Source organism: Scleropages formosus, chromosome 7 (genome assembly GCF_900964775.1).
Source record: "Scleropages formosus chromosome 7, fSclFor1.1, whole genome shotgun sequence".
Classification (NCBI taxonomy): Eukaryota; Metazoa; Chordata; class Actinopteri; order Osteoglossiformes; family Osteoglossidae; genus Scleropages; species Scleropages formosus.
The window spans coordinates 26,219,973-26,236,842 of record NC_041812.1 but is presented as its reverse complement, the minus strand read 5'-3'; the positions used below and the strand labels follow the sequence as shown (position 1 = coordinate 26,236,842).

The 16,870-nt window shown below is 42.5% G+C and overlaps 1 protein-coding gene across 4 annotated transcripts in view; it reads left to right on the top strand.

Annotated features, from left to right (window-relative positions):
- Nucleotides 1-16,870, top strand: part of LOC108926322 (carbohydrate sulfotransferase 8-like) — a 122,401-nt gene that overhangs the window by 34,677 nt on the left and 70,854 nt on the right. Inside the window, exon 3 of one of the 4 annotated variants that reach the window (XR_001965472.2) lies at nucleotides 9,346-9,590. The exons of the other annotated variants lie outside the window; for them this stretch is intronic. The gene's annotated coding sequence lies outside the window, so the exon portion shown is untranslated. Of the gene's footprint in view, nucleotides 1-9,345; nucleotides 9,591-16,870 lie in introns of those variants that run through there. 4 annotated transcript variants of the gene reach the window in all.

Genomic DNA, 16,870 nt, shown 5'->3' with positions numbered 1-16,870 from the left:
TCAGCTTGAGTCTCTTGCCAACGTGTCACACCTCTTGTTCCTGTTTCTTTTAGTAATGACCATATTGCTCCTTTACATTTCATATAAGAAATGAGTAAACCGTTAGGGTGCTGGGCATTTACTGGCATAAACTGCGTGATGGGGTGGTTGCAAGAGAGATGTGCTTCTGCATCATTAACAGGGTGTTGATTATAGGTAACAATCATTTTGTCAACCAATCAGATGGGGCCCTTAATCCACACCGTCCTTTGTACCAAAGATGATCATTTGTGATGCTGCAGTAGGAAAGTGCGGTGGTGTAGAGACTGACCTACAGACCACAGGAATAGCGGTTCCAATCCCTACCGAGGCCGCTACTTCCATTTTTACACGTGTTTTGAGTCAACACGGAGCTGTCAAAAGGATGAGGTTTAAACTGTAGGCTGTGTAAAGTGTTTGTTTATCTCAGAGGCCTTATCTGCACCAGTGTAAACAATGTTTGCTTAAGTCCAACAAAGAATTTGTGTGGACTCTGTTGTTGTGCATCGTTAGTATGTCGACACAATGAAATGCTCCCTCCCCTCTTTCCCGGCCCTGGCACCCCGGGCGTGCGCTGAGGATGTTTTCTGCTGTGGGAGACCATGCCTGTTAAGGTAACACACACACACCTGAGAAACAGAGACACGCAAGCAGGATGTTCTGACAGAACCAGGTCACTTCCTGCCACTTCTACCTCCCCGTGTTTGAGTTGGCTATGAGCAGGCCTTCAGCTTTCCCTGGAGGTTACATCATGCCTTTTTACACAAACAAACACACTGCTCCAACTGCAGTTGTCTTCAGATGGCAAATATGTCTTATCTCTTAGCTGGACTTAGAATACATGATCCTGATTTTTTTCTTTTTTTTTTTTTTTTTTTTTCCTCCCCCCCTCACCCCTCCTCCATTTAAGTGTAAGAATGCATATTTACCACTCAGCTTCAGATCAGGCCCTCAGCGTAGGCTGCTATCAGTCGCAGTCTTGTAGCCGTTCGCTGAGACGTGGAGCACACTGGTTAATATACAGTATGTGTGCTAGGGAAAGTTCAGTAGGCGGTGTACTTGTTTACTCTTCACCCAAGAAAATACCTGGAAAGATGAGTACACACAAACGCATACACAAAGATGACCGTACATCATTTTTACTTCTTACGCTGTGTGTGTGCACCAAAATGTCAGCCTCTTCCCTGACCTTTTTTTTCCCCCCTCATTTTTACTGTCTTACGCTAAACAACATTTCTCACAAGGTGTTGGAGTCTATGCGCATTTTATTACTATCTAGGGTGTAAATAAAAGTACAAAAACACCATCAGATTTAATGTCTACACACTTGAAATTTTCTGGTGCAAGACAGGTTCCTTGGAGAACAATAATAAAACAAATAAATCCTCTCCACTTCAAGTGAAAAAGGGAAAGCAGGTTTCTACAAGGAATGAACACCTGATCTCCTCATGATATTTCTAAGGCAGGTGGGGACATTTTTGAATTATTCCTTCATACCGTAAAATCCCTAATTAATGCCCCCACCCATTTTTTTTTTTTTTTGAAAATACCCGGTTTTTTTTTTTTTTGAGTAATTGGAAAAGAATGGGGAAAAAAATCTACCGGTACCAAGTTTTAAATCCCATCCTCTTCCGTAGTCCGTAACATGAAACGATCCACAAACAAATTAATAACTATGTGAACACTTCATACTTCTGTGAAATGATCAATTTTGCTACTATATGACCCCTAATAAACGCCCCCCCTTTGGAAAATGTAACGCCCCCGGGGGCTTTAGGTAGGGATTTTATGGTAGTTTTATTTCCTTGGAAAAATGTGACTGCAGGTATTTCAATGCAAAAGTTCAGCTATGAAATTGTATCGTGGTTTCAATGCAAAAGAAGCATAACACGTAACCTATTGCCTTTATAGAGACAGAAGGTGAAGATGTTTGAGACTGCTCTGCGTTGAGCACGAAGAATATGTAAGCTTTCTGCAATTCGCATTCACTGGGAGTCCCCACTGGCCCTCGCTGACACACCGGGTGGCTGGGGCACCTGGAAGATAATTTCCAACTGTTGCTTGTCATCTTTCTGAAAAGGGCACCGAAGCCCATAATGTGGCGTCAGAATATTAAAACACAAGCTAAGAGACAGGAGTCAGCTTTGGCGATTATGATAAATAAATTAATTGCTTCTGTGAAGGTTAGCCTTTCGCAAGTACTAAACTAATTATTCTATACGCTGCCGCTGGATGCGGTGCGGTGAAAAGTGGCGGACTCAGCATTTTGTTCCTTCAAATTGGCCTTTATTGTCATGATGAGAAGAAGGGATAAGAAATTTCAGAGTAAACTAATGGGCACATTGAAGAGATTCCATACTCCATAAAGACGGTGTCCCTATGCTGGTATTTTTGATTATGCCTTTGTTATAAACAGAGGGTTATGTCTTATCTCTCATCATTCTAAATGCGTTAAACGCAACGAAGGCAAAAAGGATATGAGCAGATATGTGTTTGTGTCTGTGTTACTTAGGGCGCAAATCCACATTATTTCGCTACATGTACAAGCAATTGTCCGTAAGTGCTTGAAGGAGGAAGTCGGATGAAATTTTTTTTTTTTTTTCTAGAGTGCCTTTAATGATCATATCAAAGTCTGCCCCGATATTCCATCCATTTAAATGAGAGAAATATTCTGCACTTCACCGCAGTGTTTGTCATGATGTCACATGTTCATTGGACTTGGCATTCTGTCACAATAGCATTAGCAAATTCTAATTCCCATACGCAGTACAACTGCAAATATTCCTCCTTCCTTGTGGGAAATCCACTAAGTGAGGCTTCAGTCAGGGAGCTGTTCAAAGCGGTTTTGTGACCTACCAGTCTAACGGGACGTGATCGCCCTGTAGTACCTCAACAGTCTCATCGCTCGGGAGATGTTAATGTCCATCTTCAACATGGCTGGAGCCGGGAGAGGAAGATGTGGCATTTAAAGTGGCACGCTTGGCTGGGCCTGTCGTGGCGGTTTCCGGAGACACCAGGCTCTTCGGGTAGTTAGTAAATGCAAGTAGACTTTATTAGAGAGTACCAAGCCAAGTTAGTCTGCAGAGCACCTGTCATACAACTCGCAAACAGTACCTTTTATACAATTTTGGATTAACCAGATACTTTTTTTTTTTTTAAACATGGTCCAGATCCCTCTTGGATCTGGCCACTATTTTTAGCTGTTTTGGTTAATGGTCCTTCAGTAACAGTGGCGTCTTCTGTAGTCTGCCTGATTCTTATCTTGACACGGATCGTAACTGTGGGGTTCTACTTCCTCCCGTGCTGTTCTCATTACTCCACTATTATGTTTTACAGGCACAACTACCTTCAAGGGATCCTCTTGATTGATTGTTACTGGTTTAAATTACTCTCATCTCAGGGCATATACCTGAGCTGTGTGTACTCTTGCCTGGGTCAGTTTCAGGTCACCTGCACAAATCACTTGAGCTTTACCATAGATTGAGCAGTCGAACAAGGCTACTGTGTCTAGTTCCAAATAGCGGGCCTGTGGGCCACGTTTCAGTCTGGCGACAAAAGTCCCGACCTCTTCATAAAAGCCGCTTTTTTTTTTTTTTTTTTTGTTCAAGAGAACTACAGCGAGAGGTGAGATTCAAGTGTGGGCCCTCTTTCTTCAAGGCAGCATCTCTAAACAGGATCCTACCTTCTGCCCCCACTACAGTTGGGCTGCTTCTCCTGCTTTCATGTAGTGCCCCCAGGATGGAGGTGTCTCCCTGAGCATATGAGTCCTTTCCTTGTAGTCTGCTCCCAACTCTCCATACAGGCCGCCGGTCCTCTATCCTTAAGGTTCTGACTTCCGAGGCTCTGTTAAATCACGCCTAACAAATGCCCTTAAACTTGCTTTGGTTAAAAGCGCAAGAGCTTCTAGTTCCAAAATTATCTCTAGAATGTGTCTAGAATAGTAGCAAAATGCTACTATTGAATTAGTAAAGCTAAAGGAAATGAAGACAGCACAGCTTCTTTATTTGTATTGTTGAGCAAACTAATCTTCCATTTAGTCTGACAATATTTGAACATATTAAAATCATCCTTCTTTTAATCAGCATCCCAGGGTAGTCATTTTAAACGGAAAGGCAAATAATTTTAGCATTAATTTGTGAAACCCCAGCAATGGAGTCTGTCGTCATCAAAACAAGAATTGGAACACAGGACTCCATGAAGTAGAATTCAGAGAGTGGTACTAAAACTCAACATCCAGACCCACGGTATCAAGTTAAAACTAAGCGAGCTTGTCAGCGGCCACTTTATTTATGGATGCTAGGCAGGGATTGCACCTCCTGACTAAACATCCCTCGCTACACATTCCCTCCAGGACCGACCACACATAAGAAGAATAAATCCCCTAAACATGTTAAAACACAATAATAAAAGGTAAAGTCAATTAAAAAATGTAAGCCAAAGAAGAAACAAGCCTAAATAGAAATGAAATAGAAAAAGAACTAAATAAATTCAGCTCTGTCAAATACTTGTATGAATTAGTCTCAGCCTTTGAGTGGCCATAAAAACAGCAGCAGACTCCGGGCAATCACACGGAGGAAATTTATCAACATCGGACAGGGAAAGCAAAAGCACTGTCAACTTTTTGTTCTGTACAAGATAGCTGGTAGATCAGGGTAGAACCAAAGAAAAAAATACAAGTATATGGATCATGCAAGTGACGAGTTTTCTTGTGTTAGAAAATTAACATTTAATCAACGTGACAGTTCAGACAAATTTTCTGGACGCCTTTTCGGACAGCGGACTTCTCTAACCATGGAACTTTTGTATTATTGTAATTTATTGTTCTTGTGTTCTTTATGTGGATATATTTTGACAATATTTTGCTCTTTCTGATTTTATGTCATGGGAGGGTGCGGTGGTGCAGCCTGGTCCCGCTCTCTGGCGGGTCTGGGGTTCGAGCCCTGCTTGGGGTACCCTGTGACGGACTGTTGTCCCGTCCTGGGTGTGTCCCCTCCCCATCCAGCCTTGCCCCCTGCGTTGCCAGGTTAGGCTCTAGCTCACTGTGACCCTGTTCAGGGTAAGCAGTTTCAGACTGAGTGTGATTTGATGTTGCTGTAACCCGATGTTGCTGTAACCCAATGTTGCTACTACTGCTAATTCAAAAATAAGAATATGCCCTTCACTAGAATCTTCTGTTGCAACATGCCAGATTTACTTGGAACAAATTATGAGATAATGTAAGGACTGCAAATGATGTTCATCCATATTAAAACTGAAGCATTTTACAAATTTTGCCAGACCTGATTCATATAATCAGTGCTCTAACAACCATTCTGTATTTAGACAGATGTGAGATTGATTCAGTCATTATTTGGCTTTGGGACAGTAAGTCAAGCACCACATAAATGGTCACTTCAGGGAACCCGTTGTATGTTCTGCAGTCCCCCACAGTTATTTCATGTTGCATAAATTAAGCTGTTCTGATAGTTCTGTTCTATAGGGGTGCAAAGTGGTTCTTTAGCTCTGCAGCCATAGACACTCGCAGAAAGAGTACAGACACCCCTCTACTTCCGTAAATTCAACTTGCTTAAATCCGGATTTACGTTAAAAAAAAAAAAAAAAAAAAAATTCCTGGCTTACACATTATTTATGGGATAGCGCTTTTATTTTACGGAAAACATCCGAAATACGTTACGCGCAAGTCGGTGTAACCACACAAGGCAGGAAGCTGCATCTTCCCAGTTCCCCCATGTTTTGAGCCAAGAACGTATCTCCTCTTGTTACCGTAGTGCTTTTTTCACATAGTGTTTTCTATCCTTTTCATTATTTTCAATGTCTGGTGGTGAATGTGTGCTTGAAGAAAACCGAGAACCGTCTCGCAAGCATACAGCAGTCAACTTGGAGATGAAATTAAACATAATCTTTGTTCACCTTCTTACTTCCTTATTATCGTTTATAGCACGGGAACCAGGTTTAGCGGTATCGACTGTGAATACGATAGTGAAGGATGCTGCACGTATAAAGGGGCACGTGAAGGGAACAGCTAGCATGAAAACAACGAATAAATGTCAAGGTGCAATAACTGAGATGGAGAAATTATAAATTACATAACAATAACCCCCATTGTATGCCAGCATACTATTAGGTATAAGGTAAGCACACACAGTACAACACGTATCGTATGCAGTAGTCTATTTTTGTAATTTATGCTTTATAGAAATTTAAAAATGTATTTCATTGACTCGACCTATGTCTTATTACGGTATTTAATATATCTGACATTTACTATAGAATTATGTAATGTTTTTTATACCTGTGTTTACAGCAAATGAAATGAGAAGGCTTGGTTCAGTAATGGAGGGGGAATTCGACATGCGTAAATTTTGACTTGCATAAGGGGTTGAAGAACGGTCTATTTGCAGAAGTTGAGGGGTGTCTATACAAGTCTGTTAACAAGCAGTCAACCTGGAAAGCAGTTAAAGGTTGATCAAGAAACCATTTAATTATGCAAACGGAGAATGTTAGCAGCACCAAGTATCTACCGTTTCAGTGTTCTTCGATTAATCACAGCCACGCTATCACCCTCGCAAAAGTTTCGAGGGACGATAAGCAAGGTGCCACTGAGACAGTGATAAATAAAGCCCCTGGCTCTTTGGGCAAAGCTACAGAGGAGGACGGAGCAGGAATTCTCAGAGGTGCAGTGGCCTATCTTGCCATTTAAATCATTGATCGCTTCTTGCTTACTGCTTGCTCAGCTGCACATTCAAATATTACTCATTTCGTCCCTGCACAAAACAAGCATTACAGTGGTCTCCGAGCCCTTTCCACTAATAACATCAAGCAGGAATCTCAACGTGGTTAAGCAGCTGACATTTTGCCCCACAATGACAGATGTTCAGCAAAATGTCAGACTGATTCGTCAATGCATGTAAATTATTGATTACACAGCATCTTGAATCTGTCAGCTGATATCTTTTTTTTTTCCTCCATGACTTGTCTTTTAAGATGCCGGCATGTTGTGGCATGGGGTTTCTCCTGCTGCCAGGATGACATAGAAAGGAGCTTCGGTTCTGTGCTTGACCGAGGGCTCCGTGCTTTGAGGATCTGGCGGCATCTTGTAAAAATGCACAATGCTAAATTTGTGAAGTTGCTCCTGTTTCTACTGCTGTTGTGCACCAGAGGAAGTACCGTTCGCCACAATCACACCGGTTTTCTGTTAGTAAGCCACACAAGAAGTGAGTACCTGCAGTCCCCCATGCTGCCAAAGGACCAGAGCGTAAGCGGATGCTGAAATCCTCTCCCTTCCACTCCACTGGAAATCTTACATGATTAATGCTGTCATGGACGCCATTGATAAAAGTCTATTTTTAAACAGACAAAAACACTGCCTTCTCCTGCACAAACAGATTGAGGACATCTGCTTTGTTTTCATCGAAAAAGCGCATTTTGTTTTTACTTCTACGGTATGCCCACCTACATATTTATTTATTTTTGAGTATATTCTGCATACATTGTCAAGAACACAGCTTAAACTGCAGCCATAAGTATGTGGAGCATATGTAACTGTCACATAAATTCTGTGTTTTGCCTACTCATATTAAATGCGATTGTAATTCTCTGCTTTTCCACAGCTCGATTTATCTTAGCAACCCTGAGAAACATATTTCATGTAGAAAATGTTCAACATCAAGCAGACAAGGCACATTCATCTTTAAATATTCTAATAAAGCGCACCCTTCAAAACTAACACTTCGCAGCTGCTAACCCACACACGCATTAACCAACCATATTGCACAGACAAAATTGCGATATAAGTGACAATATCAATATTAAAAAGGAACACATTCAATTAATTTAAAATGTGTTTCTCTCTATTATCTGTTCTTTGTTCGTTTTCAGGGGTAAGTTATTGACAAACCGTAACAATAGTTAAAATCTACTGTGCCGCCCTTGAGACCACATACAAACAAGTTAACACAAAGGATAGACACGTGGACAAAAGAAGTAATGGGGACATCTAAAAACCGAGTTGAATAGAGTAAATTTATTTTTTTTGCCAGACTTTGGTTTTGTTTGTTCTTGCATTTCTGTCCATTCATCTGCATGGAGGTACAGGACTAGAATGAACAAAATGCCTCGATGCATTTTCCATAGCATCTATACCTGATTGTGTATTCTACTGGTTTCAAGAAAACACATGTCCGCGGGGGGCACGGCGGGTAGCGCTCATGCCTCGCAACACCTGAGCTGTTTGGACGTAGGTTCAAATTCAGATTCAGTCTTTGTGGAGTTTCAGATGTTCTCCCCTTATTGGAGTGAGTTTCCTCCAACAGTGCAAAGATGTGTGTTTCAGGTGAACTGGTCACCCTGAATTGCCCAAGTCTGACTTTGGCTACCCTCTGATGGACTGGCATCTCATCCAGGTTTTAGCAATCCTAGCTTAGCGCCCAGTGAGTCCGGGATAGGCTTCGAACTGCTGTGACCCTGACGAAAACATGTGGTCAACAAAGGCCTATGTGTGTGAGTAAATACCCTACAATGGACTGGCATCCCTTTTGGGGTGAACCCAGAATCGCTCCCTAAGCTTTCGGCATAAGCTATGGATCTCTGCAGCCCTGCATTTAACAAGTGGTTATGGATCATGTATGGATGAATGGCTCTCCATGTCTCTGAAATTGTAATTTATAACATGCTCGATTTACTTCCACAAAATTCTTCACTTTCTCTCATCTGTACTTAGAGCTCAAAGTTCTCAGCGTTGTTTCCGCAGTGCTGTATAGTGCCTCACATCTTCGTAAACACAGCTTTTCAGGAGCTGTTTGTGAGCGGCTTCCGTCAGATTCCACCAGCAATTATGGCTGTGGAAAAACAGTAATCATCTGGTGTAGCAGTGACTGGCACTGCCGCATCTCTGCCTGCCAAGGACCACCCACGGAGTACTGGGGGCACAGAGCGGTGGAGGCACCTTCACACATTCATTCCTGCCCACACTGAAGGAAACAGATGCAAACAAGAGCACCCCAGCACCCTCCTTCCCACGCTGTAGTATCCTGCCCTCCCTGTAAACCCTTCCAATACAGCAATACCTTGCTCACCCTATAGATCCTTCCAACACTGTGATATTCTGCTCACTCTGTAGACCCTTCCCACACCGTAGCACTCTGATTGCTCTGTAGACCATTCAACCATGGCAGCACTCCACTCCCTCTGTAGACCCTTCCCATACTAGAACCCTGTTCACTCTGTAGATCCTTTCCAGATTGTAGAACCCTGAATATTTTTGTGCTGCTGCCTTCCCCCATTAGAGCATGCATGCATGGTTAACTGCCCATCCATCCATTCATGCAGGCTCCTTCAAGCCTAGTCTACCAGGAAGCTGGGTTGAGCCCACTGCATCTTGGAACCGGAGCGTGCAGTCATACCCAGTGGACGTGAAAGAGCATCCGTGACCTGGATCTCCCCCCATTTCCTTCAGTATGTTTACGCTTACCAAAACAGCCCTCGGACCCGTGATTATGGTGATCTTCGGTGAAGCTTCTCCCTCCGTCTTACACAACTTAATGATATGCTGGTCTGCTTACCTGAGATTTCTTACCTGAATTAAAAATATCTGATATATTGCTTAACTTGGCTTGCAGGAAAGTAAACTGTAGATTAAGCCAACTGTTTCTATTTCATTGTCTCCAGGGTTTTTTTTTTTTATGAAAATGTACACATGTCAGTGCTGAGAACAGTGAAGACTGTGGAAGACATGGAAAAAAAAGAATAATTTGTCCAACACATGAATTTATATCTCCTGACATTACATTAACCCTGCATCTCATCTCAGGTAGGGGGTACTGGTTTCATCTGTATTGCTTAAGTGGAGTAATTCTAAGCCGTGAAAAATAGTATATAAAACCATACAAGGCCTTTCAGAGAGCTTCCGTTTTCCCTGTAGGAGTTGAGCAGTTTCATAAGGAATAGACACATCAAAGACGCAGTGGGTCCTCGGTGCCTTTGTGCCGGGGACGACAGCAGCCATATTTAGCGCTTGGCTATTTCTGCCCATCCCTCTGAGTGATTGAGCGCCTCTTGCTGGTACTCTGCCCCCTTAATCACAGCCAGAGTGAAGACATGTCAAGTGTCGGGGTATCTCCCCTGGGACCCCCCTCCCCGAGCACCGGGCCCATAACTCCAGAGCGCACACAGTCAACACCTCCGAGAAACAGGCCTGCAAACAGCACTTGCTGGGGATGGCAATAGAGGAGGAAGCTGCATTTTCATTCCTTTGCTCACACCACATGTTTCTTCGCAATGGTTCCTTACGCCCTTAAATAGATGTGTCTAATCCAATAAAAGCAGAAGGGATTTTTGCGTTGGCAAAGAAAGCTTACACTATTCAAAGACACCCGTTAATTTGCATTGAAAGGTTTTATTAGACAGCAGTCGACTGACACACAATAGGTGAATTAAAGTTCAGCAAGTACAGAAATGGAAACGAAGAAACAAAATCACAGCTGGAGATTAATACTCTTTCCTCTGACATAATGTGCGTGTGTGTATATATTTATATATTTTTTTAATAACAGGCATGCACACACTAGCATTCAAAAGTTTGGAATCACTCAGAAATTTGGATGTTTTTGAGAGAATTTGATACTTTTCTTAATCAAGGTACCATTAAATTTAGAAATATAGCCAAGACATAGTTACTAATGTTGCAAATGGTTATTATGGCTTAATGCGTCAGATTGCCAAGAAACTGAAGATTTCACACGAAGGTGTCCACTGCTGTCTTGAGAGAAGAGAGCTAACTGGATATAAGCAGGACAAAAAGAAGCGGAAGGCCCATGTGCACAACGGTGCAAGAGGATAAGAACATCAGAGGTGCACTTTGAGAAACAGATGCCTTACAGGTCCTCAGCTGATTGCTTTCTTCAGTAGTACAGACCAAATGCTGGTGTCATCTGCAGTGAAACAACTCCAGGATGCTACCCTTAGAGGTAAGAGTTTCAAAGAAAAGGCCATATCTTAAATGGCAAATAAAAGAAAAGGTTAAAATGGGCAAAAGAAGACAGACATTGGGCAGTGGATGAGTGGAAGTCTATCATGAGTGTTACGAAGGGATAGCACTAGCACTGCTCTTTCCAGTATGAAGGGATGAGCCTATGTTTGAGACGTTTGGATCAAGCAGGAGAACATATGTGACACGGAGAGCAAATGAATACTGGAGGACTGCTTGATGCCTTCTGTTAAGCAGGGTGGAGGAAATGTGATGATATGGGGGTGGTTTGGTTCTGGGAAGAGCCAAGAGTGCAAGAAATAATGAACCAAAAAATGTCATCACTCTATTTTACAACATCTTGCCATCCCCTGTGGTCAGCGCTTCATTGGTGCCAGTTTCATCTTACAGCAGGACAATGATGCAAAGCATTATTCTAGGCTGTACAGAACCTCTTTGGTGAAGCAACAGGAAGTGAGAATACGGTCTTTGATGGGCTGGCCGGCACAATGGAGCATTCTTTGATGAATATAAAGTTTGATGCATAGAACAGTTATATGAAACAACTGTATATAATGTATTGATTATCATTTATGATAAATTTAATGCTACCGTGTTGGAAAAAAAAAATCAATTTCCATCAAAAACATGAACATTTCTGGGTGATTCGAAACTTCTGAACACTTGTGTGTATGTAGTTTATATATGTATAAACTAATACTACTGCTACCATTATACGCAGAATGTATTATAGGGAACAACCAATGAACGATTCAATTATTCACAGTATTTTTGAGAAGAAGGGAAGAAAAAAGATGAAAAGACTATTAAACTGCGTATGAAGTTGAGAACTTGACTCATTAGGAAATTTTCATACGTTCATAATGTTGGCCTAATCGTCACATGCCACTGTGTCTGAAAGTGAGGCTCATTAATATCATTATAGGCATTGTTCACGACCTCATAGAAGAACAACAGACATTACTTTTTTTTTTTTTTTTTAACATAATTAGAAGGAAGGCCTTGATGGTTAAATGAAGATGGCCTGTTCCTGCCGCAGAGGAGGCAGTGGCTCACCTTGAGATGTAGATTACCTGAAACAGTTCAAAGAACAGTTATAAATAGGCCTTATAAAATTCATCTGGTAACTAAACTGTGCGTGTAAAGCAACAAAATGTAATATTTTTCTTTTCCCACGAGACTCTAAATGAAACGTTCGTTTTGATGATCAGTTGAAATATTAGACAACATCATAGTCTTTAAATTATGTGTTGTTATATGCAAGTGTGAAAGTTATGCACCAAATGTGTGTCCCTGATGGAAAAGAGCTGCCCTGAGACCATCCTCAGAGGACACATCTGCTCCTAACAGGACAGCATCAACACAATAAATTACCATTTTAATAGCAAGGTGAGAATGAGAAAATGAACAAAGAAGGTCGTGCAGGATGCCCTCGCAGGTGACAACCAGCATGCCTAAATGATTAATTACCCAGAATTCATTAAGGTCTCTGATGGCAAAGATGAGCGATTTGTCAGCCCACAGATATAGTGATGTTATCTCCGTGTGTCGTATTATCCCATGATCCATAGAATAGGCTGCGATGGCAATTGGATCCGAATTAATGAAATTTCTCAGGATGGCGTATACTGTAAGAGCAACATACAAAGAAATGAGGCTATTAAGGTACACAGACTATCCACTGGAACTGATTAAACTGTGAAAAGATGCTGTCTCGTTGGGGGTTTAGATAGTGACAAGTGCGAGAGGAGAGCTAAGCTTGGACTTCACTGCTGTATGTCTAAGACTGGGGGTGCAGGGTGTTCTTCTTGACCAGCTCTGCTGCCCAGTGACTTCCTAGGCTACAGCCAAAGTTATGCATCCACAGGGATCCAAGTGCTCCTTAATGGTATGTTTCTGCTGGAGTCGTTCCTCCGTTGACGGGGAGCAAGCTTCTCCTTTGGATGTGGTAGTTCAGCAAAGCATCGGCTTCAGGAATGAAAGAGATATTTCTAACGGTTGCGTCAAGAAGCGGTAACTGACAGTGACCTCTAGAGCAATCGTGTTGCAGCTGCAGGCACAGTTTAATGTGAGTTTGTAAGAGTATCTGCTGCTTCGTCCCATGCAAGTATTTGCAGTGATGCATGGTGGTGCATTTCGGTGTGGGTGATGTCTCCTTTTGGTCTCCCTGAGACTGGTCTATGCTTCTGAACAGGTTGGAATCTGCTGCGGTGGCCAGAATTGAAATAATTCTACCCACAGTGACCTTCAAGACAAGGCATGTACATGACGTGGTTTTTTTTTTTTTTTTTAAATACACAACCTAGCTTTCCAATGGCAGACACAGCTGATGGAAGTCATGTCATTGGTGCGGCAGGTACCTTTGTTGCCTCAGAGCTCCTGGGCTGTGGGGCTTGGACGTGGGTTGAAAGCCTGTTCGGTCTCTGTGAACTACACATGTTCTCCCCGTATTCCTGTGGGTTTCCTCCAGGTATTCCACTTTCCTCAGATAGTCCAATGGGTTTCAGGTGAACTGGAGACTCTGAATTGCCCTTTGGGTGTGTATACTTGAACTAATGACGCATGGCATCCCATCCAGAATGTTCTCTGCCTCATACCTTGAGTTTCCCGGATTGTGTCTGGACCACAGTGACTCTGCATTGGAGTGTTTCTATATATATATATATATGTAAGGACATGCTGTTAAGGTTCCCCCATAGTGTGTGAGTGACAGAGTGTGTGTTTTCCACTGATGTGTGCATGAGTGACCCATTGTAAGTAGTGTATCTAGCAGTGTAAGTCACCGCGGTGAATAAGGTGTGTGGGCTCATAACACTACATGGAGTTCATTGGAAGTTGCTTTGGAGAAAAGTGTCTGCTAAGTAGATAAATGTAAATTTATATATACATATATATATATAATGTGTGTATGTATATCTGCATATGTGTGTGTGTGTACAGGTATGTATGTTTGCTACACCAGCGGGAGCTCTACGACCCAAGAGCAGAACATTGGCAGAGTAGGGCCCAAATCCGAAATGAACATCCCCAAACCCCTCGATAACCCATGCTGCACTGTGACATTGTAGTCTTACACTTCTAAACATCTACTTAGAGTTAAAGCAGTCCTATGTAGTGGAATTCATTTGAGAGGAAATCCACTAGGCACCTTCTGGCTATACAAATATCTACAGTATGTCATCACCTTTATTAAGACAATGAAAGGAAAACGATTCATGATGAGCATGAATTCATAAATTTCATAAAGAACCTCTAACAGCAAACGATTTCTGTTTACACTTCTCCAGCCTTCGCTCTCCGCACACCCCATGTACTCCCACCCACTTGTTTTCTCCTTTTAATGCAGCAGCTATTGGAATTTCACTGCAGGCACAAATGACATTTCATTTGTGAAAGCAGTACTTACATTTGATATGTGTCACCGGTGCAGTTGTACAGGCAGAGGCAAGACGTATTAATTGACAGAACAGGAATGAATGCCTTATTATTTAGTGTCGGATATTTTTTTATTCTGTTGCCCGCCCGGTCCCGATAGATTATCTGCAGCAAAAGCAGAGGGACAGCAGCATCACTGAGGAGGGTTGTGCGGACCGCACCGGGTGACACGAAAATGACTTTCTGTAAAATTTTTGTTCAGTGTTTCAGTAGAAATGTATTAGTTTTATTAAAGAAATATCCCTGTAGCTAGCTAACATTTTTCGTAATAAAGCCCAGCTTACATGTATCACTATAGCTACAAGGGAGGGTAAAACTTCCTGAACCTTCCAATCATGCACTCCGCTCAGAGTTCTCATTATTACCCAAGTATAGTGACGCGTCGAATCACGTGCTTTCGTCCGCGCGTGCTCTTCTTTTCGTCGCCGCTGCTGTTTTTATAGTCATCGATTTTGTCGCACTTTCTGGTGTTTTAGCTACAATATTGTGGTATTAGCTACTATTTGCTACAGTTTTGTGGTGAAATTAGCATTCGTGAACCTGTCAGTAACGTTAAAATAACCATAATTTTGATGTAGTTCCTAAGCCTTTTTACTATGAATCCTATTGTTTTCTTACCGAATTTTCACTTTAACCACATGAAGCTGTGTAAATGTAAATACATTTTGCTCATTGTTTTTATTACTATTATTGCCATTAGAGTCTGTGATATAGGAGGGATCGCTGTTAACAGGAATACGGACCTGACACATTCCCAATGAATAAAGCTATAGCTACATTTGTGCGCAGATACGAAATAATTACCCGCGTCGTGTTTCTTGAGAACGGGGTTCTCCGCTTACTCAGCGGTAGCGTGATCACCCTTGTTACAGTTGCTCTTCCGGGACAGGTGGTTGATTTCTAAAAGTAAAATGTCATTTGAAACAAAGCCTAAATTGCCCGAAAGGTATTCGGGCTTTAAATATTTGAACAGTAGCAAATTGCAACAGCAGACAGAAATCAATTGCCGTGACAGACTTGGAAAAAAAGGAAGCGTGGGTCTCCAGAACCAAGGGATTTGTCTGTAATCTACTGCCACATTACACCACTTTAACGTGGAATTACCGCAGTCAAATATTGTACTAGAGCTTTATTGTAGTAAGGGAATTATTATGCAGATAAAAACTTAGCACAAATTATCCTGCTGCAGACATTTTCCACACAAAAAGTCGCATTCGCTAAAATCGGTTACAATCTGTGAAGTTTCATGCAACCCTAGTATTTAATATTAAATCACACTAATGCTTTGCCATTTCTGACACAGCAGGGCAATAAAACAGTCACTTGGAGTTCGCCGTTTGTGCCACTGGATTAGGAATAGGATCCCACGGAAAGCATTCCGGCTGCAAACGCTCGCGGGGCAGCACTCAGACACGTGTCGACAGGCCTTTGTCTCGCAATTAAGGACACGGACGCGACTTTAGGGTGCTTTCAGGAGTCTTCAATGTCCTGAAAGAGGAGAAGAGGCGTAAGATGATCCTGCTGGACTATGGGAAGGTTCCCGTTGGGGGGGAAAGCTGGGAGACTCTCGATGCTGCTGTGGGACAGGTTGAGATGCTCGACGGGCACCAGGAGATAACAGGCTTTAGGTCGTAATTAAAGTGTAAAAGCGTATCGGTATCCCACAGGAGAAAACCCAACGGGGTGACACTAAAGCAGAGGCTTAATGGAAACGTTTTGCAAACACAGTAGAAACGATTCTAGAGACACAAGTAACGTGTGTAGAAGCTGCTTTCTCTAAAATGTAATGTGTTTGTTTCAGTGACGCTCCCAAACAACAGGGTGGCTTTTATTAGATGGAAGTTGAAATAGCTAAGGGGAGCGTTGAGGGACGCGTTGATCCTCCTTTACCGCTGACTGCCGCGCGACGCAGAGTGTAGCGCAGGGAGGCCTCTCGCAGATGGGGTGGAATGAAACATTTTGAATGTTGAATAATTTACTGTTTTGCCAAGAGATTTACCTGGAGACATGTTTGGAATATGAACTGAGAAACACTGCAAGAGGGGTGCGTTACTGTTCGCGCCGCTGCACACGGCGCGTACTACCGCCAGCTGAGACTAGTGCAACATGATGTCAGAGAAGTCAGTTTGCTTTGATTGTTTCGTGTCTTTAAAGGTGTTTTTTACACGTTGTTTCAGTCCGCCGGGAAAAGTGCTGTATATAGCCGATGCTAACTGAGGGCACGGTACAAAGACACAAAGAGGGTCTCTAGCAATGATCCCTGATTAGACATCTTGTCAAAGCAATACAACCCACCAACTAATTTTAATAACCGCTTGTACTGAGCGGGGTCGCGGTGAGCTGGAGCCTATCCCGGAGTCATTGGGTGCAAGGATAAAGGGGTGGGGGGGCACACCCTGGACGGGACGCCAGTCCATCGCAGGGCCACAACCA